The sequence below is a fragment of the Seriola lalandi genome, unplaced genomic scaffold, assembly GCF_002814215.2.
Source record: "Seriola lalandi dorsalis isolate HSWRI2012SDOR001 ecotype SW California unplaced genomic scaffold, Sedor1 jcf7180002054486, whole genome shotgun sequence".
Classification (NCBI taxonomy): domain Eukaryota; kingdom Metazoa; phylum Chordata; class Actinopteri; order Carangiformes; family Carangidae; genus Seriola; species Seriola lalandi.
Window position 1 is genome coordinate 426,872 of NW_019525039.1, and position 27,163 is coordinate 454,034.

A 27,163-nucleotide genomic window follows, 5' to 3' on the forward strand; every position below is an offset into this window, starting at 1 on the left:
CTAAATGCCTAGTTAATCCGGCCACAGATTGCAAAGTGCTTTATAATCCATTTGCACAAAGACAAAATGAGACTTAAGTGACTTTAAGCTGATGTAATATTGTAAACATAAAACAACAATACTTCTTTCTCAGCAGAAATGTGCAGTGTGTTGGGGGCTAAAACTGACACAGCTGTTAAAACAGTATCCACATACAGCTCATCTCTAATGCTACTCTGCCGTCTGTGAAAGTGCAGAAAGGATTTCAGACGTAAATGGCAAAAATAATCATGTTATCTCGTTCTGTTCCGACATTTCAACGAACTGGAAGGGTTCAACCAATTCAACGAATTTAACTTAAAACCTCTGTGTTTGTTTGTTTTTTTGTTCTATAATACCTGAAATCATATGAAAACGCAGTGACTCGGGTGGTCTCCAAAACATGATAAGTTTTTACGTGATTGGCTAAGATGGAAGTTGTCTGTCAGCTGCAATGCATTAAAAAAACCTATACAAGTTGACGATGAAGATGAGGATGAAACAAAGGGGGTTGACACTCTGCACATCGTGCCCCGGTTAGGTCCAGGTCCAGGTACAGTCATAAGACAAAGGAAAAGAAGAGGTAATCTACACACCAACACTCCCAAAAGTCTGATGAGACAACAACATTTCAACCAACAAGGTCTTCGACAACGTCCTGATGGTCATATGACCAGCCTACATACCCAGATAACTTAAATACACATGGTAACCTCTCTGCCTCACCAACCACCACTGCTTCTTTCAAACAGCACCATCTCCATCCTCGACGCAACCGTCCATTCAGACTGACCCTGAGGTTTGTTTGAATTATTCACTTGGGATGAGTCCAGTATCCATTAAAATGCACAAAGATGCCTTAGAATGTGTCTTGAAGTCTGTTTGGTCTGAGAACAAATTTCAAACCATAAACAGGAAACTACTCCCAACACCAAAGAGTTCATCTTCAGTCGTTCTGTTGAGGGAAAGATGTCTGAAATATGTCTGAAAGCCGTACGTGCTTAAAAAGCCTTACAGGTCAAGACTGATGTGTGGTTTGAGTCTCCATTCTGCTGTGGACCTTTTTTTTTAAACATGTTTATGGTACAAAATTTAAAAACATAACCTGATTAAAAATAAGGCTGAAGCATGATGTCTCCGAATTTATTATGTGTAATGGCAAATAAAATATTTATCTCGGCAGTGATTTGTGATGATACAACAGGATTTATTTTTCACTTTTACTTTTTTATTTTATTTTTATTTTTTTTAAACTCCCTCTTCGTGTAGAGGGATCACTGTTTCACATCAGGAACCCATTGGATGACCCTGAATCACAGAGCATTTGTTTCTGTTTAGGGGAGAGATGAGAGCGCTCGTTGTTGTCCACACTGTGAGTCAGCATTTGATAGCTGCCTTTTAGGAATGAGTCACAGTGGGTATACCGTGTTAGAGGTGTTTATTCAGCCATGAGAGGCGTTCCTGTCATAACTCCGGATAGAGAACATCTGACTTGTGTGTGTGTGTGTGTGTGTGTGTGTGTATTCAGCGCTCCTGGGTTCCTGCACAAAGTGGACAGCCCTGTGTGTGTTTTAGCTAAGCTAACAGCTTCTTGCCGTCTCTGTTGTTTACTGACTGTCTGTATGTCTGTATAATCTCTGTTTAATCTGCACTTTTGAGGATTAAATCTAATGGAGTAGATTGTTGTGACCTGAACAAAGTTATTGTTGAGAGGAACGGCTTGTCAGGAAGACTCATCTGGAGTTTGGTATGGTACCGGACACCAACGTAATTGTTACACAATGTTGATCCTTTAGCTGAAATGTTCCATGAACGCTTAACTCAACTAATAACTCTCCATTAAATTTTTATTTATTTATTTTTTTAAACTTTCTTAATGTATAACATGTCTCAGTTTGTATTGCGTGTTGTTGGAACATGCTCAAGGTGACATCCTTCTAAACAAACACGTGCGTCTTACCAAGGCTACATCACACGCATGCACGCTTCTCCTGGTGGGAATATTGGGTCGTGGTGCAGTGCTGTGTTTTCCCCTTGTTTAACTTGATCAGCTGATTCAGTGGGGGACTGTAATAATATCCAGTACACTCTTGACACCGAGGATGTTGCCCGAGATGGCTCTTGTAATCAAACCACGCTCATTAAATCCTCTCTTGTTTCACACACCAGACAGTCTAACTAAGCTTTTACCTTAGAACACCCTGACGCTGACATTACACACCGACCATCTTCACGTGTTTCACTTGCTGCTGACGGGAGGCAGCGCATTTCTATTGAAATAACCACAACTTCAGTACAGTGTGGCACCCCTAGTTGAAGCACTGCTTTCTTTATGTGATAATTTGTCTGTTTGAAGAAGTAGTTCATTAGTTTATTAATAGTTGATGTACTGTTTTTAATTAATGTTGCATTGAGGTGAATTTAACAGTCGTTATGATTTTAATAATGGGAAGGTGTGTACACAGTTTAGATCACTGAATTTAACTGCTAATCTTTAGGGTTCTTCTGCTGTTTTATAAACAGCTGCTGATTCATTTGTAGTAGACTATTCCTTGAATTTCACATTTTGTACTGTTATGGTTTCATCACTACTTTGATCCAGACTTAAATATCTCTGCAACCATTCATAAGAAAACTATTGGATGCATTGCCAGTAAATTTGGTTCAGACATCCATGTTCCCCTCAGGATAACGACTTTGTGGACAGCTTCAAACTGATAGGCTGTATGACATCTACAGATTACAGGCGCACCAGACCGCAGAGTTTCTGTCCACTTGAAACTTGATTCCCACTATGATGATGACCTCGTTTTATCCGCTCACCTTAAACCTCTCTAAACGCTGCACATAAGAGGTATACGTGTCTGTTTTTCTATCTCGACTCTAGTTGTGATTTTTGGATCAGCATCTTTTCAAGCCAGCCAATCGTATTCCTTGGATATCGTCCACACGTGTTTCCTTCAGCTCGGGATGTTTGTGCTCTCATGAGGAAAAAGTGCATGTCAAATGACATATTTAAGGTTTCCTGTTCTATTGTAGGGCTGGAGTTTGGGTTCAGGCAAAACTGTTAAAGTGATCCCATCATCAGTGAAGTGCAATGATGCGGACATTTTACAAACTTCTTCTTTATTTAGATTTTATGGTCTTTCTCGCTCACCGTTGTTGGGATTTATTCACGCTTCAGCTACCTGTCAAATAATATGCCCAGTTTCCATCAATTTATTTATTCATCCATTTTGCTCTTTTTTCCCAACCTGCCCTGTTCTGCTTTTTTGGCACACATGGTTCAGAGCTGTGTCCTATTAATAACCAACATAATTTTATTTTCTGGGGCCATTGGTCTGTGAAAAATCACAGCCCACTGCTTGTTCCTTCAGCTCTATCGCACTTATCTTTGAGGCAATCGGACGTCTTGTGAGGATTTTGTCCTCTGATGATCTCCTGATGAGAGAAGAGAATTTAAAAAGAAAAAAAAAAGAAGAAAATACAGAAGAAGAAAAAAAGAATCAAAACTGATTCCAGAAAGCTCTACTGTTTGCTCTACTGCCCTCTGCTCTTTTTAAACTTTCATTTAATTCATACCACAGTCAAGTTATAGGTGACTTTTTTGAGTTTTGAATTATAATCATGTGTCATGATCAGTTTGAGGTCTGGGGGTAAGGCTTTGCTGTGACTTAGCACTGCACTAATGGTGCTTAGTCGTAATCCACACTTTTACTGTAGATCATTTAGACTGGGGGAAAAAGGGCGGCATATGAGTGAAAATCAGAGGAAAAATGAAGGGAAAATTGAGAGAAAGCGATGCATACTGTGAAAGTTGAGGCGTTTGTGCTCTCAATTCTCAGCATCCCAAACGTCTTTCCCTCATTTACTTCACTCTTCACTCACACTTTAATGAAATTTCCAACTGGCCCAAGCTTGTAGCCACTGAAATCTTATCTTCCACCCCCATTGTCATGACGGCACCAAATATGATCTCATCTGAGGCTCTCCCAGCTTTCCCCTTCATTATCAAAGTTATTTCAGTATAACATTGCACACAATGACTTCGTCTTGCTGCTTCCCTGTCCTTCAGTCTTTTGTGCTCTTTCTCCAGTGTGTGGCTCGTCACTCTTTAGATATCTTTTTTCATTTTGGCCCCGAGCTTTGTTTGAGGTGTCACAAGCTCAAAGGATTGACCCCCTAACCACCACGGTTAAGCTTGTGGCTTTTGCTAAAATAGATCTGATGTTGTTAATGAAGCTGTGTAGTAGATGGCAGGTCAATAGGACTTTGCTTGTCGGTTCAGCTGGTGCTCCATCACTGCTTTATCTGGTAATATCTCCTTGTTGAAAGGATAATACCCGACATGTTGTACGATGGTAATGGATGATGTGGGGGCTAATATCCAGGGGATCTATTACGATCATTAAACTTGAAGGGTATATTAACTGCTTATACTATATGGCTATATATGATATATAACTCCAGATCCTCAGAGTCGTTTGTGTTGCCAGGCAACATATTGCTAAACTGGAAGGGGTTCAAAAGGCAGGAGTGTTTTTTGAAAACCCGGAAAGAGAAATTTTCACTAATTGGTGTCAGTCTCAGGAACAGAGAATAGTGATGTGTTCTGATAGACATGTTATAAAGTTATTTAAGTTGTTTCCTCCTCCTACTTCTCCAAGCTGTTTATCTGAGGCTCAGCTGTTGTTGTCTGAACCTACAGTTTAATGCAGGTGCATTAATTTAGAACAAAAAACAAACACATATGTCATTGGCACCCAGGTAAACTGACCGGTTACTAAAGGTTCAGTGGCCGTGGTATAATTGGTTTATAACCTTATCATGATGAAATAAGAGATTTTTGATGCATATCATGTACAAAATACTCTTTCATAAATATTTTACACTCATATGTGTTGTTGAAGAGATGAGCAGTGTTGCTTTACAGCACAGCAAAAGAAAAGTTTGCATCAACTATCAACTATCAACTAACAAAGTTGCTGTATTTATTTAGCATTAAGTGTTTATCCCTCTTCCTTCTCTCTCAAACAAATGCGTGTTTAATGGCAGCCGACAGTGGAAAGGCCTGGGGGAAATACTGCAGGTAGCAACACCATTGCTGCAACAGGAAGCAATGGGGTGTGCAGGAAATGTCAAAAAATTTGCAAAACATAGACATTAACAGTATGATTTGCATGAGATGGATGAGGTGAGATTTAGTACAAGTATGCCTGCACCAGTGTATTGTATCTAATTGTATATACTGTAATATTATTGTCACGTGACTTGGTAGAGTAGAGCTGTCTTTATGGTAACAGCCATAAAGACAGAATTTAATACCATTGTAAGGAATTAATTGGGGATTCATTGCATCTCTCTTCATTATAGCTTGTTAGTGCCCAGTACTAATTTCTTTGAGATAGATTAGACGGATTTCTCTGCACACAGCAAACCGTCTATCCTGACCATTCAGGCAGATCATCTGTGTGGAAATTTTGTGATTGTCAGTGTTACCAACAGATGACTGAGATAAGCCCTCCTATTGGTTGATAGCTGCCTTTTGCTTCCATCCACTTCCTGGACTTGAACCCTGGGGGCTGCGTCTGACAATTTTGTTGTTTTCCGAGCTGAGAGATGGACATGGCAAGAAGTACTGCAAACAACTTTGCCTTCAAATGTGGCTGGACGACTTGTCGCACAAACTACTTCGTCTCAAGCATAAACCCCAGGCTTAATTTCAGGCTATCAGAGACTCTGGCGAATTATTTCTTATGTTAGACGTTAGATTAGATCTTTCTATTTTTGTTGTAAATCCATATTTGTGGGGAAAAAAATGAAATGAACAAATGTTGGAAGGAAGGATGGAAACAACTTTTGCCAGCAGCCAGAAAATTGAGTCAGGTGAGATTCTTTTTTTTTTTTTTTTTTTTTTTTTTTTTTTTTTTTTGGGGCTTTTGTGCCTTTATTGGACAGGATAGTGGAGAGAGACAGGAAATCGGGAGGCAGAGAGGGGGAATGACATGCAGGAAAGGCCGTCCGATGCGGGACTCGAACCGGGGCCAACTGCAGCGAGGACTGTAGCCTCTACACATGGGGCGCCTGCTTAGACCACTACACCACACGACGCCCCTCAGGTGAGATTCTTGACAAGACTTTCTTGACGGCGTAGCAGCGGCAGCAGCGTGTCAACATCCCTATGAGACTGATAAAGACGATGAAAAAGATCAAGAAGATAAAGATGGCAGCACTGCTGCTGGTTGGAGGCAAAGACACAACTAAACAAAACCAGTGAAGAAGAAACAAACTCTTCACTATTAAATCCTGCTCCCTCAATGCCCCTTAGAGTGTGTAATTATTCCAGCATGTCAAATAAATCTGTGCTTATTTTATGCAACGTCCACCACTGAACTCATTACAAAGCAAAGCTATCACACAGCATATTAGTCAAACATCTCCTCTGCTGCTAAGTGAGTGCTCGAGGCAGCATCTTTAGCCGCGGCACTAATTTGACTAAAGCTCAAACATTCTTAGGTAAACAAAATTTCCATTCAGAGGCCGATAAAACCTGGATGAAAAAAGAAAATGTGGCTATTCATCGCTATTTCTGCGGGGAATGAAGAAGCTTAGGCTCAGCTGATAGAATTTAGTTTGCGGGCAAACAAGAGATTTGTACCAGAGAAGTAAAATAAAAGAACAACACTCATTAAGGAAGCTGGACTGCTTGTGTGTGTATAAAATGCAACTTCAGGACTTTTTGTATCATTTGTCATGCCTTCTGAAACTCCCTAAAGCTACGGATGGACACCACTCTCTCCTAACACTTCTTCCCTCTCTCTCCTCTCCTCTTCCCATCCATCCATTTCCTCTGAAGCGCTCTGTCAGACTCACTTAGTTGCCCTGTGAGCGATTACCCTTCATGTAAACATGAAACACACACACACTTTATCTCCCATACCCCCCCACCTAATGTCTTCAGACGTCAGCATCACAAACCTATAGCCCGTTGTCTCTCTTTTTTCATCCACTTGTGGACACAGTCTCCAACATACATTGACAGGCACTGTGGAGCGTTGCTCTGTTGCTCCTGCTATTCCTGCTATTCGTGCTCCTTAACAAGGAGGATCTAACCTTTTTCTGCCTCAGGGGACATGGACGAGTGACTCACAATAGAGGAAGGAGCGGTGAAATGGGAGCTGAATAAGGCCGTGGCGTTGTCCTGTCAGAGCTCGGCGTCTTAGCCCTAGAAAATACCTGCCGCATTGTGAGACTTTTATGGCACTTCTCCCTTCAGAAATGAACTTTGCTCAGGGAGGTGGTGGGGTGATAATGACATATAGTCTTGTGTGTATTTGTGTGTGTGTGTGTGTGTGTGTGTGTGTGTGTGTGTGTAGTGGTGGGGTCAGGAAAAGGTCAATGTACAGTCACTAATACAACAGGTTTGTTCAGTGATGTGCTTCCTTATTTCATTGTGAAGAGAGGAAAGGATATGCTACGCTGCCAGTCATTTTATCAGTGAAGAAATATCAATAGTTTAGAATCACAACATTTTTCACAATAAACTGACCATGAACCTCCAAAATATAAGTCATTGTTATTATTTATCTTTATTTACTCCCTCTAACCTTCACATCAGAGAAGGAGCCGGATGGACAGTTGCACATTGTGAGCCAGAGTCGGTTTACATGGGACAGTTTGAGGTCCAACAAAGAGAGAGATTTGGATATTTTCAGCAGAAGATAAAGGATCGGGAGAAAGCAATCGCATTACAAAAAATGAGAAAGAGGGAGGAGACGGTGTGAGGACTTGGCCAGACGACCTGATTTCTGTGGCAGGGCGAGGTGAAAGCCAGCATGAGGTCATCTGTCACTTTCTCACAGAGCGCTAATTTTAGCATCATCACGCTCATCTCTCCCCTCCCTCTCTTCCCCTGCTCTCCCCCTCTGTCATACCACTTAGCACCACCCGCTGCATGCTTCCCTTTGTGTCAGCCGTGACTTGGTTGGTGGTCACAAGGGCGACACGTTCGACAGCGCTGACTTTGTGCGCGCGCGTGTCTGTGTGTGAGTGTGTGTGGGGGGGGGGTCTGTGTGTGAGTGTAGTGTGCGCTTGTATACAGTGTGCAGGGGCGTGAACTCATGACTTGCATAAGTGGCCATTGTTGCTCAGACTGTTTACATGCTTCACACCTCACGTCATCTCTTTAAAAAAAAAAAAAATGTACAGGAGCGTGGCGCTTGTGTCACAGACATGAATCGGGTTGAACCAGCTCGCGAGTCGTGCGCCACTGAATCACTACACAAATGCTGTGAATGACTTCTGTTATTGTGGCGTGTGCATGCGTGTCGAGTGTGTATGAATGTGTGTGTGAAACTTCGTGTGAGCGCGTGCTGCTGACATTGAATGAATGACTTGTTTCTTATATAAACTCCATTCACTCACTTGTAAAACGGGGATGTGTCATGTGCGAGCAGAATGTGGTCTGCCTGCAGCACGGTGGATACTTCTCGCACACAGCACTGGGTTCTGCTCGGATGCAAACTTCCTACAAGAGTTGCACAGTCTGTTATTGGAGCAATTCTGAAACAGTTAATCAGTTAGTAAATCAACAATGATTTTGATAATTGAAAATGCTTGACATTTCTCAGTCCTAGCTTTTCAACTGAGGATTTGGAGCTCAGCTTGAAAAAAAACAAGCAGAGATGTTCTCTTTGGCTTTAAGAATATTTGATTATAAATGTTTTTGACAATTAAAAGATTAAATGATTCATCAATTATCAGTAGAAAAAGTGATAAGATAAAAAAAAAAGATCCTCAGTTGAAGAGGACATTCTCTCATTAATTCTGGACAAGCCTTGTTTTGCATTGCATGTTAGTTGAATCTTGTTTGTGTGCAGCCCAATGCAAAATGATGCAGAAATGTTGATCATGTTCCAAAGCCACTTAAATTTCAGACCAGTCTCAGAGACCATTAATTGTGTTGCACATCATTGACGGACTGACTAGATATCACACTACTGTATTGCATGATTGACCCGCCTTTAAAGGAAACCACTTATCCAAGCACTGCGGCTGTTATGAGGATGAAGTGGAACACGCCCATTTCCTGAGGAGTAATCAGGCACTGCTCCCTTTACACCAATTTCCCTCTTCCTGCTCTCCAATCATTGGTTGTTATTTTCTGCGACAGGAAGTTATAGACAGATATGGATGGCCACAACTGTGTGCTTCTGGGGCTTCAGTTAACAATCATACAAACTGACACGCTGCCACACATGTACGTGTGCATGTCTGTGTGTCCCAACACACACACACACACACACACACACACACACACACACATATGGGGTTCAAATTTCCCAGCTCATCCATCTTCTGCTCTGAGCTAACATGTCTCAAATATGGCCATATTGGCAGACCCTAATGCAATCTGTGGGCTACTAAAAGTTTATATGTCAACAGTTTTTTTCTTCTTCCCATCTGCCCTGGTCTGCTTCCTTTCAGATCTAGTGATTTACATAGAAATGGAATGAAGATCCAGTCAGATAGAAGATTTATTTGATATGCTAAATGGATTGCATTGTATCTGGTAATGCAGTTTTGCTTGGGAAGCTACACACAAATATTAACTCCGGTTTAGAATATTACTGTTACTCAAAATACAAGCCTATATTCAATAGTATTGCTTTCAGGTATAGAAAAACCAGTCTGTTGTACATGCCATTTATGGACAGATGCAGTGTCAGCAGCAAACGTAAGCACAGGGCTGTTTGCACTCGAGGCATCAAAGTCATGTGAGCTTGTTGCTTGCATCTGTAGACCTGTTTTCCTGATTCCACCTTTTGTTTGCACCCTTGACAAAGGATGTGGTTGATTTCAGCAGTGCTCTGTGAGGCGGCCTCTTTATAGCTGTGCTCCTTTTGCCTGTGTAAGCTAATACAATTTTTCAAAACCACAGAGTAACTGTTAGAGCTCTTGCTGTCTTGGCATTTGTTGCATCATGGTGTGACACTGAAGTATGAAGCAGCAATGAGCGTTGTTCAGTCCTGGTGTTCACAGCTTGTGCGACTTGCCAGAGATAAACTTGGTGTCAGAGAGGGAGAAGAGAGCAGAGAAAAGGAAAGAGAGAGGAAAAAAAAAATCTAATTTTATAAGAAAAAGAAAGAGAGGAAATAAGAAAGAGAAAGGCTCCGTTATGTAAGTGGCAATAATGCTGTAGTGATATCTTGGAGCATTTCCAGCTCCGTGGTGTTCACCTCCCCACACATTCACACACGCCCACCCACACAGACCCACTCAGTGGAAGGCTGGGGAGAGTAATGTCCCGTCGGACTGCAGGCTGTAACAACCACAATAAGCAGTTTCTGTGGCCAGCTGACCGCAGCCGAGGGAGCTGCCGGAACAGAGGAAATGCTGTCTGAAGAAGCGGACCATAAGCTGAAGCAGGCCTCTGTAATTAAGCAGTGATGGAATGTTTTAAATTTCTCTTCAAAATCTCTTCACCTCTTCTTTTCTGGGCTCTCTCATTTCATTACCTAATTTAGCCACAAGGGACATTAAAGTTTTATCCTATTCTCATTAGTCATATTCTAGCTATTATTTTCTCGTAATTCGCAGTCCCCCCCCCCCCCCCCCCCCCACTGCAGTATGTTGTACTTCATGTGCTGTATCCTTTAACTCTTCCTCTTTCTCATCATGTACTCGACAATGTTCTCCTTTCGTATAAGCAGACCTTTTCTTCCAGACGTCAAGGAGGTGTGTGGGTCCTCGTTCTTTCAGTTTTTCTTACTTAACTTGCACACATGCCGCCTTTTATTCCCCGCTTACCTTGTCTGTTCCAGGTCAGGGACCTGTCTCTTTTTCTCATTGTAACCTCATATGCTTGTCTAGTTCAAAGTGGCTGATAATAAATTAGGAGAATGTTATTCTATGACACTTTGTCAGCCTGGAAGAACTTAACATTTACCCGCTCTGTGTTTGTCTGCTCATTGAAGTGCAACCTTAAATGACTCCGCCGACTTACAACCCAGGAAGCTTGTCCAGCGTCACCACCTGTTGACATTTCTCTGTTTTTATCACTTTTGTGTTTACTGTCTTATCCTGTTACTGACAATTGTATTATTCAGAGCCTTGTCTGCTTTTATACTTCATCATTGATACAATAAAAAAGATACATCATGTTACCCGAGGCAGTAGTGATGAGGAAGTGCTCTTGTATCATAGACGCAACCCACTGGTTACAACATAAGTGCAAAGTTTTAATACAGAATTTTGAAAAAAAGATGATACATGAAAATAACTCTACTGCATTCACACAATAAGTGCATTACTGAAGTTATACCATGAAAACTTACCACCGCTGAAAGATGAGCTGCGTCCACATTACTAAAATGATGTAATTAGTTGTTAGTTTGGTTGGAGTCAGTTGAACCTATGGTTTGGTGAGTAAAGTTGCAATAGTGTTTCTGTCAAGATGCATGTACATGTCTCTATTAGAGTCTCTGCTGGCTGTATGGCAACCTCACAGTAACGTCATAAAAATAGTCTGGCACGTAACCGTCCGTAACACAGCAACATGGCGTTTTTACACTTCGGTTTTAGGTCTGGATTAAACAAACAAGATGTATTGTGGTAATTCATCAGCTTTAGAGGCAGGCAGGTTTTGTTAATTTTGGAAAGAGCCAGGTTTGGTGTTTCACCCTGTCTCCAGTCTTTGTGCTAAGCTAAGCAGCTGCTGGCTGTTGCCTCTTATTTATCCTACAGACACAACAGTGGTATCCGGCCAAGAATGCGAATGAGTGTATTTTGCAGGATGTCTAACTTATTACTTTTACTGTGATGTATGAAGCAGAAGCACTGTTGCTATGGTTACCTGGAGTTTAGTATACCTACTGGACGGATATACTGGACCTCTGATTGAGGTGCTCAGTTACAGGATAGAGTTATAACAGACACCTGTCGACCAATCAGAAGAAAGTCTTTTCTCTGGTGAATGTATACAGTAAATGTATCTTTGTTTTGAGGAAAAAGAAGTGAGTCCGTGCTTCAGATCTGTGTGATTGACTTATGTAGTGTGACTTTTCATCGCAAGGTGTCAAGTACTGCTAGAAAATGTAAATTCACTGACTTGTTCAATCAGGCTTATCTTTCTTCTATTTACAGCAAGCTGTCACATACAGTGCCAACATTTAGTGCCTTCAGGGCACAGGGAGTGGGGAGAGACACAGAGACACAGTGACACTTGGAGACACGCACTCGCTCTTACTCCGTGTGTGTGTGTGCGTGTGTGTGTGTGCGTGTGTGTGTGTGTGTGTGTGTGTGTGTGTGTGTGTGTGTGTGTGTGGTCAATTGACGACAAGGATGCTAAGTGAAAATCTGAATTACACATCCTGTAATTTCAATGTAAGTGTTGACAGCAGGCCACCTCTACTTTGGATAAACTCACCCTATTATTTACACATGGTAAATAAATGCTAACAAAGTCCCGTCACTGTTTGAGTTTCAGTGTCTGGAAAATATAAGACACAATAAACCTTTCAAGGACATCCAAAATAGCTTTGCAACACATGCAGCTCTTATTTCCTGTACACAGTCATTTTTCAAATGACCACTTTTCAAGCTCATTATCTGACACCTCATATGTGTAACTACACACCTGTTTGTGGTTATTCAGTCCTAACCACAACACCCACAGTGAAGCAGTGAAATAAGTCTGCATATGTGAACGGGATGTACCTTTAAGGTCACTAACTCCAAAAACAGAGGATTTATGTTGCCCTTGAATTAGAGTTGAGAGGAGATATTATTGGTGAGCATGAAGCTCTATGATTAGAACAGTCATTATTTTACATGCTGTACCTGGGATAATATGTTGTGGATTAATTTTTAATAAAATGAATCCGTTCCTCATTTAGTGAACTGTCCTCTTTAACCTCACATGGAGCTAGAAGCCCTCCAGCTTTCCAGCTTCTTAGTGACTTTGGAAAGTTGCCCAAAAGGTTTTACTCCTTTTTTAATTGTGCAGTTGTAGCTTAATGCATATCTACTGCAGTGCTTACACTCGGTTTGATAAAGGTTGTGACATGAATCAGGCTGTCTGCCACCACGCCCAGTAATCTCCTATGATTATTTATAGCCTCTGCAATGCTAGACCTCCAGGGAGGATGGAGAGGTTTAAACCATTGTGTAACGGTGGGTATGCCTTCTTAGTAGAGGGGTGTTAAGTGTGTGCGTGCATCTGTGTTTTTCTGTTGGTGTATGTGTGTATACAGTCTGTTCAATTCCGGCTTGGTTTCAAAATTTTCATTCTACAAGTTCAGACTATAAACCACTGAAAAAATTAGTTTGTTTAGAAATACAAGGATCACCAGAATAACATTTTCAGTTGTCTTGTGCAGAGCAGTTAAAGGTTGGTCTATGCTGTTGTCTGGCTCACTGTTCTCATGGGTGGGAAAGCCTCATCTCTCAAGGTGGCGAGGGTTATACACCCTGGACAAACTCTTACTTACAGCACACATAAAAGCAGACTACACACACACACACACACACACACACACACACACACACACACCCCCACCCACCCCTCTACACTCCTGAGGAATCCTCATATGCAGTGCACTCTGGAGAAGGATGCAGTATGAACTAGCATCAGAGGCCTATAGTCACAGAGAGCATGGTCAATATAGAGAGTCAAGGAGATGAAGAGAATAGACATCTGACTGTAATATTACAGATTCACATGAGAAGTTTTCACCATGTATAAAGCTCTATTTCCTAATATAAACACTGGGATTTTAAAATTTACCATCATTAAATCCAAACCCATAGGCTATGCTTTCACGCCTGTGAGTTATTCTGCGTCCTGGCCTCAGCTGACAGAAATGAATTGTTTGCAGGCATTCTGGGGGCGTAGGAATAATGAAATCCCAGAATGCTGCCAATAAAAAACTATTTTTCTCTGAAATGGTGTCACAGTGTTTTCTATTTATTAGCCAGTTCTGTCATTGGGTATAATTTATATCCCCGAGCAATACCAGCAACTGCAGGGACATTATTAGAGATCGATGAATTCGGCTCCATCTTGAGGTATAACTCAGCTGGAAAAGATCTACTACGTACCGAGCACCGACAGTGCTGCCTGTGAAGATAGAGAGAAGATGCGAGCGCGTATCAGGCTTCCCCTGTGTTATTCAAATTTGCTCCATTATATCAATCGTGGGGGGTAAGTTTCCATTAGGATGCAGCTAGTGGTAATGAGTAATGTATGCATGTTTTTTCACAGGAATTCTGTCCATCATTCAGGTACATTAAAATCAAGAGGCGCAGCAGTTGTTCCACACATGCTGTTCCAAAGCCCAGACACAGTTAGGGGGCCTCTCTGCTGGGTCTGTAGTTCTTGATAGTCCTACTGTGGTTTGCTTATTATGCTAGATCTTTTTACATTATAGTTGTGGCAGTTAAATGTGAAAACACTGTGTTTTCCCTAGGAAATCTCGCACACAAGCATATACTGTATTTTTGAATTACAGTTGTAGACACACACATCCATATAAATCAGTTCCTGGTTTTTCTATGCGATGCTTGCTGCTCCATTGTTCTTTTAAGAGAGAGGCTGTAGCTCTGACACTACTATAACATTTTCTTCAGTAAGTCCTCCAGATTTTGCTCCCCTGCACAATAGATGAATTAGCACATCCAGCCTGTCTTGTGTGGCTGTTCTAAAAGAGTGGTCCCCCTAATTTCAACCTCTTCCTGTCAAATGTAATTGGGGAGCTGCGAGGGTTGATGAGGTGCCTTTAGTCCGTCTGCCCCTGAGTGCTTATTGTCTGACCTCACAATTGCAGGTTGTGGGCCCAATTTCAGCCTCAAGACACTGTCTAGAGGATGAAGTGTGTTGTTAGTGTTTTGTGCTTTTGAGACCAACGTTTTATTGTCTCTTGCAAATCCACAAAACGTGCCGAAAGCATTGAATTCATTTTTCTGTCTTTCAGTCTGTACCCTCATTATCTCACTCTCATTTTTGTGTCTCCTTTATCCTCCCCCTTATTAAACCATGTCATTTATCCATAAGTAGGGTGGTGTTTGCCTCTTCTCACAGTACAATGGCCTTGAGCCTCTGATTAACTCAGTGATACTTGAAAACTGGCTGCCACTGAAAATGTTCCTGAGCTGTAATTGCACTAAGCAGACACAAGCTGACTAATGAGATGGGCAGATAAATGAGAAGGCCCCAGCTGACGTCCTGTTGCTTATCTGTCTCCCACCCTAGCACTTTATCAATAGCAACTCAGAAGTGAACACGGTGCCTCAGAGGAGTGTGATCCTAATTAAAAGTCTGGTAATAGCAAAATACAAAAGGACAATAAATGTCAATTCCAGCGTTATTGCTTAACATTCAAACATAAACTCCTCTAGGGTTTTGTTAGAGGGAATGCAATAAAATATAATAATACATGAATGTAGTGTAAAAAACATATATGTGTGATTAGAACACATATTAATGAAATTTTAGTACACCTTTGGGAAGGCAATACAATGATCAGAAGCCTCTAACCTAATAAACATAATACACACAACACAATGAAATTAAACCACAATCAATACCCTCTGACAATGACCCAGGTCAAAATTGAACACCATTAAAATAGTGTGTTTGCCCTCTGCTACGACAGTTAAAATGTTAGCTGCAGGCGGCTTTTTCACCAGTCAGTGTGGTATTGATGTCCTGGTTTTGACCTTTATGGTAAAACCCGCTTTAGAAAAGAAATTTTATAGTGCCATTTTCAAACTGTCTTTTTCTGCCACATAAGTGTGTCTTGATACAGAGATGTCCCTTTATGTCACTGTGTTAAGGTGTCACCCATTATGGAAGAGTTTAAATGTCAGTGCGTGGTGGTGAATTATTGATGGAGATAAAAACTGATTCTTTTATCATCAAGACAAGGGAGATGTTCACATTTGTCAATAGGTGGCTAAAATAAAAAACACAAAAAAGCACAATGACTGTGTCCTCACGTACTGTATATGCTTTAAGGGCTGTTTTCCTCCCTTCAAAATGTCAAGTTGACTCCTTGACAAAAGCTTCTTCTTGGAGCTGGGTTTAGAGGTGTTTGGAAGTCAGCCAGCCATAATTGTGCTAAACAAAAACTGAGCTCTCTAAGGCCATGCAGTGTTATGCACACTATACAAAATAATTTCTATCAATCTTGAAAGAGCGAATTAATGTTGGTTGAAAATCTTTCTGTTTTAGTTTTGTAACATAATGTTGGAACTGGAGGAAACTGTAAGTGAGGATTCATATCTGTTATCTATTGTTATCTATTGGCAGTGCATGTCCTTGTGGAGAACCGCCCTCCCAAATCGGTGTTAGGGATGTCATGATGCCGGACGTCTCATTGTCAGTAACAATACCAATCAAAATTCCACGATTCTCGAAATATACTAAATTTGATACCACTGCTGCACAGTGTGTGCTAACAATCTGTGAGTGTGTGTGTAGAGGGTGGTCTACCCAAAGCATAGGGCTGCTAAGTTATTGTGCAGTTATTTGTCATTTTTACACTCTTAAAGCTGTATTTTCTGTAAAAACTAGAGTAGAAATGGCTTTTGGTCAATAAATACATTGTTTAACAGCAAATGGAAATGTCTGTACTTGCCTCCCTGGAGTGTGTTTGCCTTGTCCTGCTGAGAGTTTACAGGCTGTGCTTTGGATTAGCTCTGCCTTTTCAAAATCCCATTAAGACTCTACCCTATCAGTGACTTTAAATCTCAGCCACTGTAAGCTTGCTTGTAAGTTTGCTGATTATAGACTGAATACAGTATGCAGTTCATGACCGTCGGCAAATCATTTCTTGAAAACCAGTAACCTGTTGATTCCAATGCCATTAACGATTAACATTTGGTGCAGCGAAGTTGCAGTTTTCTGTGTATGCAAAATGTTGTGCATCCATCTGTATATTTTGCTTCATCATTTTAATTGGCTACAAATGTTTGAATGCTTGAATTCTTGGTGCAGATTTAGTACAGAGTTACAACACCTGTGACAATAAACCTAGACTTCTATGGTCAAAGATCCTATAAGGATTGAATGTTATGGTTACAATGCAAGCTTGTATAATGTACAGTATGTGCAAATTATTTTGCGGTATAAGGATCTCTGTTCAGGGATCAGTACTGTCATATGTTTACCAGCACTCTCAGTCTAACCAAAAATCAAATGATCAGTAACTTTGGACAATACAAAAAGGTCTGTATGCATAGCAAATGTAAGACCCTGTGTGTATGCTGTGGAAAAGCTGTCCAAATAAAAGCCAGCTGTATCTCCCCTTGTGCTTGCCTGGAACTTGAAACAGGAAGCTGGGCTGAGCCCTCTGAGCCGGCTGGGAGGAGGAGGGCAACAAGGTTGGTATGAGATCCTCCCCTGGAGAAACATTGCAGCAGCTTGTGTTCAAAAAGGCATTGTTGCATCTGCTACAGGTCTGTAGTTAAATGGAGAAATAAAAGTCATTTCAACTTTTTCAGCTAAGTTGAATGAAACATGGCTCCTCGAGAAGAGGTTTTCACTGATAAGAGATCAGGATGAAAGAGTGGCAGGGACTGCCTGTTTTTTTTGGGGGGGGGGGGGTTTGCATCACTGGGCAAAGGATTAGTGTGCGTATATGTGGGCAAATGTAGAAGTGTGTGAGGTCATTGCTCAGAGGCCCATGTGGCACAGTACAGTATAGTGCCCAGGATCAAGATAAAGTCGCCCTCATCTAGAGTGATTTAACAGTACATTACTTTCATTGACATGCAGAGTTATCTTATCCTGAATGAATGAAGGAAGAAAGGTCAGGAGTTATTATCTGGATACACCAGCACCAAGTGATGTTACATAGTTATACTGTTTATTATTTATTTATTTTTTACCAGAAAAAGGCACAGCAGAAAAAGAGACCTTGTAACCCCAATTTAAGAGGTCCTTATGTGCATTACTTGGAGCATAAGATATTCCAAATGCATACTGATAATGATTTGCTGCAGCCCAACGATTGATCCCCGGAACATATTCAAATTTGATCCTAACACTCAAAAATATTTTTTATTAATCAGATTGTTGGTGTGTCCCTAAACTGTCATATAGACTGGAAAAAAGGCTTCCATATGTAATAGCTCTGTCACGGCAAATGTCAGCCTGCGTTAGTATATTAGCACCTATGGAGCTGGTTCGTGCAACTCTGGTCCAGGACCTCCTTGACAATGCTCGTCATACAGCACAGCCCAACACAACAGTGTCACAAGTTTATCCTGGAAGACTGCCTTTTCTTGTTCCTCGACCCCCGTCAGGATCCAGTCCATCAGCTGGTCTCTGGCGCTCCGGGCTTCTTCTGAGCGGCTCATTTCCATCATGATGGTGTAGGTATATACAGGAACGCAAATACAGTTCCTCCAGGATTGATGAGCAAACACACAGAAGCAGTTTGTTCCAGTGAGTAAAAAATACCAGCTTTATGGTCACATTCCTCCGGTGTTAGGGTTGGATGCTTCTGCTGGCAAAGTTTCTCCGCTTCACCATTGTCTCCCCGTGTCAAAGCCACGCAGGCCCGTCTCCCTCCAACCTGACAGCCTGTCATGGCAGGTGAGGTGTTGTGACAGCCTGAGAATGCAGTGCTGTTATATGCAGCCGCCCCTGAAATGTTGAATATGCGGCAGCTTCCCAGCAGCGCAGCCCCTCTCCCCAGGAGCCTAACAGCCTCAATCTCAACTTTTCAACATTCCAGAAACACAGTGTTTTCAAAGGAAATACAAAATAAAAGTTTTCTGTTTGAGTGGATGAATATTGTCTTGCACGGCAAATGACTTTCTACACAGATTTACAAAAATCTGTTGATTTGAAATAAGCTGCTATAAATTGCATAACCACATTTTTGCTCACAAGTTTTATTTGGAAAATGGAAATGCAGCTTTTTTGGTCTCAGTGATTCATTAATTAATATCATTGGTGTTCCAGCCTGTCTCTTTTGGAGCCCAGAACTGTTTTCAATCTATTCTATTTTTGCTCCACATGACTGAGTTGTGGCGTTACACAATGTCCTCGGAGATGTTCCCTGTACGCAATGTCCATAGGCACAGAAGCTGAAGTGGAGACAGTGTGAGAGCAGGCACAAAGGCAGGTCAGGTTAATCCACTGATGTGCTTGAATGGAAGTGTTGAGTCGTTGCAGAAGAGAACTGCCTCGTCCAGCCACGATCTTCCACACAGGCTAACTGGAAATTTCTCTCTGCCTCACAGAGCTTGTCCATGTGGGAGAAAAGAAATGTTCACACCCAGTGGGCCTGTGTCCTTTTCGAGTGCTGTCTTGAACCCGTTCACGCTACGGAGCAGATCAGTGCTGACTGCCAAGCGAGAGTTTCCCACTTTGCTCTCCACAGTCCTGCAGGGTGGAAAGGGTTTATGATCTGCTTTAAAGTGACTTCGACTTCTGCCTGTAAGATGGAAATGTATGCGTTGTTTTCTCTTAAATGTTATGACCATGACATGTATTGACTGCTTGGACCTTACTTGTTCAGGAAAAAGAATTCATTCGTCCATGGTAGTATTGATCATATCGGTCTCCTGTGTACCAGAGGAGTCAAGCATTTAAAGTCTCAAGGTTCATCCTTGTATCCATCAATGATCAGACTTGTTATCTTTCTCTGTGTTTAGCTGTAAATGTAACACTTAACCAGGTATCACACACACAAACACACAAAACTGAGGAGAGATCAGGGACGGTGGCTCGTCTGGATCAGTCAATGGTGTTGTTCTGAGACCATATGAGCTATTTGCCTTTAAATGCCAATGACGAAGCGCTATAGAGGCTGCAACCTTGAACAGTCATGTTATTCCATCAGTAAGATGCTGCTGTGAGTGTACAGCTTAATCCTGGTCCACTGTTGTGTGCAACCGTTGAGATCTGCAGCTCATTTGTTCACTCTTCATTTTAGAGGCTATACTGGAGTTACGTGCGTCCCAATCTTTCACCACAGTTTACTTTAAAGTTGTAATTGTGTCTCAGTGGAAATGAAAACACCAATCACCCCTGTTATATATTGATTTTTTTTATACCTAGGTGCTCGCGAGTTGAGTTGTGCATATTTGCCAAGTAGTTGTTATGCGTCTGATTTCCTTGATCTTCATTATCTGTTGATTTGATTCTTGGTGGAGCCATTAGTGGCTATTGAGTCATTTATTTTAAAGCCTCAAGTAGCTCTTCCTGCAGCTCTTCTAAACAAGTCAGCCATGTGTGAAAAGGCTTTCTTTACCTCAAAGGAGTCAGTCAGGCATTTATTAAGGGCTGTTTCACAGATCAGCAACATCTTGAGGAGAATCCCAAATATGTTTAACACACACACACACACACACGTGCGCGCCAATGCACACACATGCGCACACTATCACCCAAACGCGTCACAAGCCATTTAGCATGCAAATTCAGTTCCATTAGACGAATGAACGTCCCAGTTACCTGGTCAGTAATTGCCTTCCATAATTGGGTTTTTCCTGTTCTGACATCAAGCAGTTTCCTAAACAATCATTGGCAACATTAATGATCAATAATCAATCATTAAATCATACAGAATATAAGCTGTTTTTATCCTATTGATCTGCTGTTTCTGCAGCTAAAGAACATTTAATGTAGCAGTGACAGGCACTGTTGGAAACATACAGGGCACAAGTAATTTCTAATACATTCTTGTAACAACAACAGAGCTGTAGCCTATAATTGCTGATTAGAAACGATAAAAAAAAAGTGCCGCTCACAGTCTGGTCACTCTGGATCAGGGCTAATATTGCAAAGGAAGTGGAGCTGGGTGGTTGCAGGCTACAGACGCATATGTCAGTTTGGGTCCACTCACACCTCCAACATGTCACAAAAGGTATACAACACCTTTGCTGTTGCATATGGTAAACCATTTATATTACCCACATCGTGGGCTGCGGTCACAGTTGCTCATGATGCACTTGGCACAGTTATACTGTATCAAGTGTATAGAAATCCTAGACCCTGAAAACATCAAACGGTTTCATGGGAACAATTATCAAACGATCAGTGTTGCACCTGCTTTAGACGTTGTCAGTTAACTGTGTTATCCAGTGTCAAAGTCCTGTATGACCATCATTCTGAAAGGTGTTATCCATTTAATTTTTACTGATTTACTATGGCAGTGCTATGACAGCCCCTCACAAGTGCTGTGACTCTGACTCTCTGCCCTATTGTTCCTGCCCTACCTGTCACGCTGAGGTCTGCCGTTATGGTTGATTCTAATTGTCATACCTTCAAGGATTCCCCTTGAGTGCCCCTTGTATAATTTGTATAGACAGCAGTCCATATCCTTCCATTACATGTCATACCTCTTGACCGCTCTCTCACACAAGTGCCCATTATATGTGCAGTGTGCATAAGTCTCCTTCTCACTATCCGCCAATTACCAGCAGAGAAAACGCCTATGCATTTTCTTTATAGACATCACTTATACAATCAGTGACCTGTGTCTCCTGCGCTGAGCATTGATTAAGCCTTTTAAATGCCTGTAATCTTTGTTCTATTCAGGAGCTTTTGATAACAGATGGAACCTAATTGCCATTTTGAATAAACAACCTGTAATAATTTATCTCTAAGAGCAAAGAGACATTTATTTAGGATATTGGTTTTAATTGCTTCTAACCTTGTTTATAAATGCTCAAAAAGAGTGAGGGGAATTAATGCATGGGGAGGAAAATAAGTAAAGTATTTATGGATAAAAAAAAAAGAATATCTGTGATGGTGTCCAAGACCAAAGCCGAACGTGGAATGACTCCGAGTTGGGGTATTTGAACTTTTACATCAAACTCAGCCCAGCTTCATTGCCTATATATTGTGAATATCATGGGTAGTAAATGCAGCCTGAGCCCCATTTCAGTGAAAAGCTGATAGATGTGAACCAGATTATTTTTGGACATTGCCAGAAATTCTCCCAGTGTGTTGCAAAACATGTCCATGAGACTAAATGACTTGTTTAAATAGATTTTTTTTCAGAAATAATTGTGCCCTGTTGTGAGCTGATTCACTTCTGTTTTCACGGCCTCGTTTTCAGTATCATTAGTTTGCAGATAGTGATAGAGCTTATGTTGATAAAGACAGGATCATTACTCAATAAATGGCCTGCATCTGTGTATATTTTGTAGTGAGTGCAAAGCTGGCTTAGTCAGTGTAAGTGCTGCAGCTTCCAGAGTCTTGTTTATTTTCTCTATCTCTGGAAGAGAGAAGTTCATGCTCATAAATTATCAATGTTTTCTGGTGCTCCTAAAGGTTTGTTTGCAATAGTAATTGTATAAAACAGCCTCAGCCACATATACGAGAGAAATAATTCTTATTTATACAGTCAGAAAATACCGATTGAACTTCCATCTATGGAGCGTAAAATGCGACTTTTTAAAAAAAATGTATTTCTACACGCCCTGGAAGAATATTTACTGTTGTCTGCCTTACTCAGACCATTTAGAGCGGCCCCATTCAGTTACATGCCCTCGGCTTTAATATTGCAGTGAGATAAGTACCTTAATTTCTTAAGATAACCTATTCATTGCTTGTTACCTTGGAAACAACCGCTTCTTTGCCCCGGTATGCCCATGGCTCCCTTAGCATTTAGCATTTCAGGGGGGGCACTCAAGTGCAATCCAAAATTACTGTTACGCTATGTCCCATTCTTCTCTTCTCTTCTCTTCTCTTTTCTTCTCTTCTCTTCTCTTCTCTTCTCTTCTCTTCTCTTCTCTCTTAATCTTTGAGTATGTTCGGTTGTTTGCCGTCAGTTCAGTCAGGGGCTGAAACTTCACCTCAGAGAAAACAAAGCTACTTGTCATCAGGACACTACCTGACAACTGTTTATGAGACGTTGCCCTTAAACAGTGAGTGTGTAGTGTAAATATCACTGAGCCGGTTTCATGATGCACGAGTTTAGAGTACAAGTGGTGGTGTTTAACATCAACACACTTCATGACTGGAAAACAAGTGAACTGGGTTAAATGGCAAATACGGTGTGTCTATAGAAGCTGCCTGTGATGCCTCAGGCCGCTGACGAGAACAAACGGAGGTGTTTAAGGCTGACCTCTATTATCCGGTTCATGTGATACTGTTGCCAGTGATCAACAGCCACCTCCATGATAAATACCTGATGATCACATGACGTTCCTGACTCTACAAGTTTTCCGAATGCTTCATTAAGAAATATACTGATTGTTTGTGCAGTTCGTTGTGAGATACTGAGGGCTGTAAAGTATTTGCAGTTTGACAGGATTGTAAACACTACCAAAAGGGGAAGAACCTGTCTATGTGTAATTTAGCTGCATAACCTGATGTGTAGGTTGCTGTTAAAACAAGTCAGTCTCTAATTACAAACCAAGCCCACATTACAATCATACTTTTAAAAATGAGTGCACATGTTGTACATACCTACTAAACGTTTCTACAAAATGATTAACTGAAAGTGTTTTATATGATATCTGATTTCTGAATAAGGCAGAGCAGAGGATTTCAGGATGCAATGTCTGATAATGACTGTGTTGAGCTCCTGCATACGCTGCAGTGTTTTTAACCTCCACATTAAAGATTGGGACAAGCTTTTTTATCTGGCAAAATGTTGGTGTAGTCACCAAATTATACAGCGCGGAGTGTGAGGACCATTATTGTGAAGTTTATGATAGTCCTCATGTCTGTGCCTGGTAGTGATATTCAGATTCGGCGGGACTCATAACAGGGAGGGAGGAGAATGTGATTGATACTTGATGAATGCAAGTCATGAAAGTAATTATCTCCACCCGCAAAGTTTTACTTGTATTTTTTAGTGTGTATGTTCTGGCCTCCCTGATTTTGTGTTTGTGACATATGAACGGTCTCAACAAATCTCAAGCTCTCTCTATCTTTAAACGCACAACAGACATAAACAAATACATAAATAAAACTTAGACATAACAGCACCCTCTGCCTTCTGTATTCTTGAATATGAAAGACATTATACTGTAATTACTGAGGAGAAAACTGCTGCCAAGTAGCTTTAGGTTTAAAGCAAATTTAGTCGTTACAGGATTTTAGAGTATTGCTTCATTTAATTAACTTATTTGCCAATGATAATGAAGGCCTTAATGTAGACTCTTAAAGTACAAGGTTTATTGGTTGTCCAGCAATCACTGTTATTTAGTATTTAATAGATGCCACTGAAGAGACTTTAGTTTAATCAGTGTCCACAGTAGCTGCCACTAACCCACAGTAGCCCTCTCCACTTAAAAGGTGGAGATGTTGGAGCCTCGTCCAAGCAGGAATAAATCATCAGTCGCACAATAATGTCTCTGTTCATTTTTCATTTTACTCCATGATGTTACTTTAAATGATAAATGAGGCCCCTGTTAGGGACTGGCTATGGTTCATGTGTCAACATTGTCAGCCTTAATATCCAGACTTTTAACTTATGATGGTAGTAAATACAGCCATCGTGTGGAAAAGCTGTGTGGATGGTGTTGATGGGGAGGCATCGACTCTCTGCTGTTGACCTTTAACATCGCTTGATCATCATCACTGTAAATGCTGCCGAGGCCGTCGCTGCTGCAGGTTATAGCTTTAGTAGCAGTGTTAGTTTATACAGTTATTTTTCTGTCCCTGAGAGTGAGAGAATATGTCAATGATCAGGTCTTTTCAAGATTTGGTTGTTGATTGTGGTGTCGACGTTTTGTTCAAAACTGTAAATTGTCTTGCCATGCCATCTGTAACACCCGTTGTTAGTTCTTTTTCAGACTTCTCATTGTTGCATAAAAATGTTACATACATTGACACATTTTGATAAGACAGGCATGTGTAACTCTATGAAAAACCTTAATCCAAGCCATTTACATCGTTTTCTCTTTGTCAGATCTAAATGGCCCCTTTTTAATGATTTTCCTCATTCACCTTTTCATGGCCGTGGAGTTATTGTTTGGTGACGGTGAGGAAAATGATTCGGGCATTCAAGTGGAGAAAAGAACCAGAGGGAATAATCAAAGCCCCGCCAGTCTGGGAGGATAGGCTTTTGTCAAGGCCTCCACTGGGCTGCAAGGCCTCTTGATAGTTACAGCTTTCTCTCCTACAATCCCTTTGTTTTTGTGAGGTACCTTGGAAATAAATCTCTCTACCCGCAAACTGTTGAATAAAACCATCCCCTCTTTCTCATTTCCTGTCTGCATTCAAGAAATAAAAAACTTCAGGAAATTGCTCCTATAAACTTGTGACCTGGAAAAAATTTGGAAGAAATTGATTTGCCGGAGTGGAATAGGAGAACGCCTGAGCTTTGTTATCTCTTGAAAGAAAAGTCATTCTGTTTTGTGTTGTCGGGGAAAGCAATAAGTATTGATTTGAAAACCCTCATTACGCTCTCTCTTGCTGTATAATTAATCCTGTCCAGAGAGTAAGGAAATTATAAGGTCAGACATATATCTCCAGTTGCCTGAACAGACATATTGGAAACACCTCAACTCAGCTGCTGTCCTCTCTCACCGGTGACTAATCTATTGTCAGAGGTAACACCTCACAACTTCAAAATCTCATTTCTTGCAGGAACTGAGAGAATGTTTCACCTGCACTTACATGAATCTATGAGCCTTAATTGCTCTTTATTAAATTATCAGTCTCCCAAAGTCCCTGTTTTAATCCATTAGCTGGTAATAGCAACAGCTTTTAATAGAAACTGACCACTTGACCCCAATGTCCTCTGTCCGCCTTATTATGATGCTTTCAAGCTCAGTAGCTTTCCTAATGATTTGCTAAGATAAATTTGCTGGATTAATACTCACCGCTGTTGAAATACGGAGAACATTATCCTCTCACAGTGACGCAGTTACAGTGAAGCTTGGTGCCTCCTAATGGAGATGTTCCTTAAAGATGGCATCAGAGGTGATGAATGTGTTGAACCGCTGTAAGTGTTGCCCCAGAACAAGGCCGCTGGGACAACTGATCACAGGCAGCCGCGCTCTAATGAGAACAGCAGAAGACGATGAGCTTCGACCTCCTTCATCTTGGCTCCCCTGACCTCTTCCTTTATCTCCCTCCCATCGGTGCAGCTCGCGCATACACCCTCTCACTCTTTGTCTCTCACATTCTCTCAACAAGCAAAGCCAATTCCATAAATCTCTGGAGGAACAGTTTCTGTGTTACAGAAAATAGTTGTCCCAGCCAGAAAACAATGGTTTAGGTATTTGGATTGACCACTTAATCCTGTGCAGCAGGTTTATGTAAAGAGGCAGAAATTGGAGAAACAAAGCAGATAAAGCTCATGAAGCATCAATGAAGTGCCAAAATGGAACAGACTCAAATTCAGTGCTGACTGTAATCAGTCGTGGCTCTCTGCTGAATCTGTTTAGCACATATGTTTTGTATTTTCTGTGGGGTCCAAATCAGAGCGCTGAATGATTGGTCCAACATAGCCCTGCTTTCCACTGGTGAGCTGCTGTTGCAAAGTGTTCCCACTTGTACCTTGTTTAATAAACTATTGTGAATACCCTGTTTGGCCGTTCACAGGTGAGATCGACTGCTGCAAAGGAGGCGATGCGCGATGCGCTAAGCACGCTCAACGGCAGCTTTGTTTGGGAGAAATAATAGAAGAGTAAGGTCAAGGACAAGAAACAAGCAAACCGTACAGACACTCTAACTCGTCCGGTATAGCAGCGCTCAGTGTAACATCCTGTGTATCCCTGTAGCCCTTTGGTCTTCAAAAACTGGACTGAAGAGACTCACACCACTATCAGATATGTACTCTAGGATGAATTATGGAGGTTATGAATCATTGAGATTTATGGCCTATGTGGTTTGTGGGTTGGCGGTGGTGTGAGTTATGGGTCATGGTTTCATGTTGGTTATTGACCGCGCTGACCCATCGCTACTAGGAGGCATGATGGGATAGCATGGGTCGAGTTTTGGTCGTGCGATATGCCTGTATATGGGGGTTGTATTGATCTGCCATCATTAAACTACTTGTGAATACCAACATAATACCAACATGTTGGCTACCCTAACCCTTAGTGGTTTGTGCAGTGTATGTATAGATCTATAATTATCATATTCTCATATTGAATGGGGGTTTCTTTACATATCTAAACCATGGCATACATTCATGTTTTTTATTTCAAATGATTGATTGTATCA

At 41.3% G+C, this 27,163-nt stretch overlaps 1 protein-coding gene and 1 long non-coding RNA gene across 5 annotated transcripts in view; both read left to right on the plus strand.

Annotated features, from left to right (window-relative positions):
• Nucleotides 1-27,163, plus strand: part of prkcaa (protein kinase C, alpha, a) — a 141,624-nt gene that overhangs the window by 22,217 nt on the left and 92,244 nt on the right. The window lies entirely within an intron of this gene.
• Nucleotides 5,377-6,213, plus strand: LOC147818760 (uncharacterized). The gene is made up of 2 exons (XR_015437655.1): nt 5,377-5,904; nt 6,138-6,213. It is a non-coding gene; the product is annotated as an uncharacterized LOC147818760 (long non-coding RNA).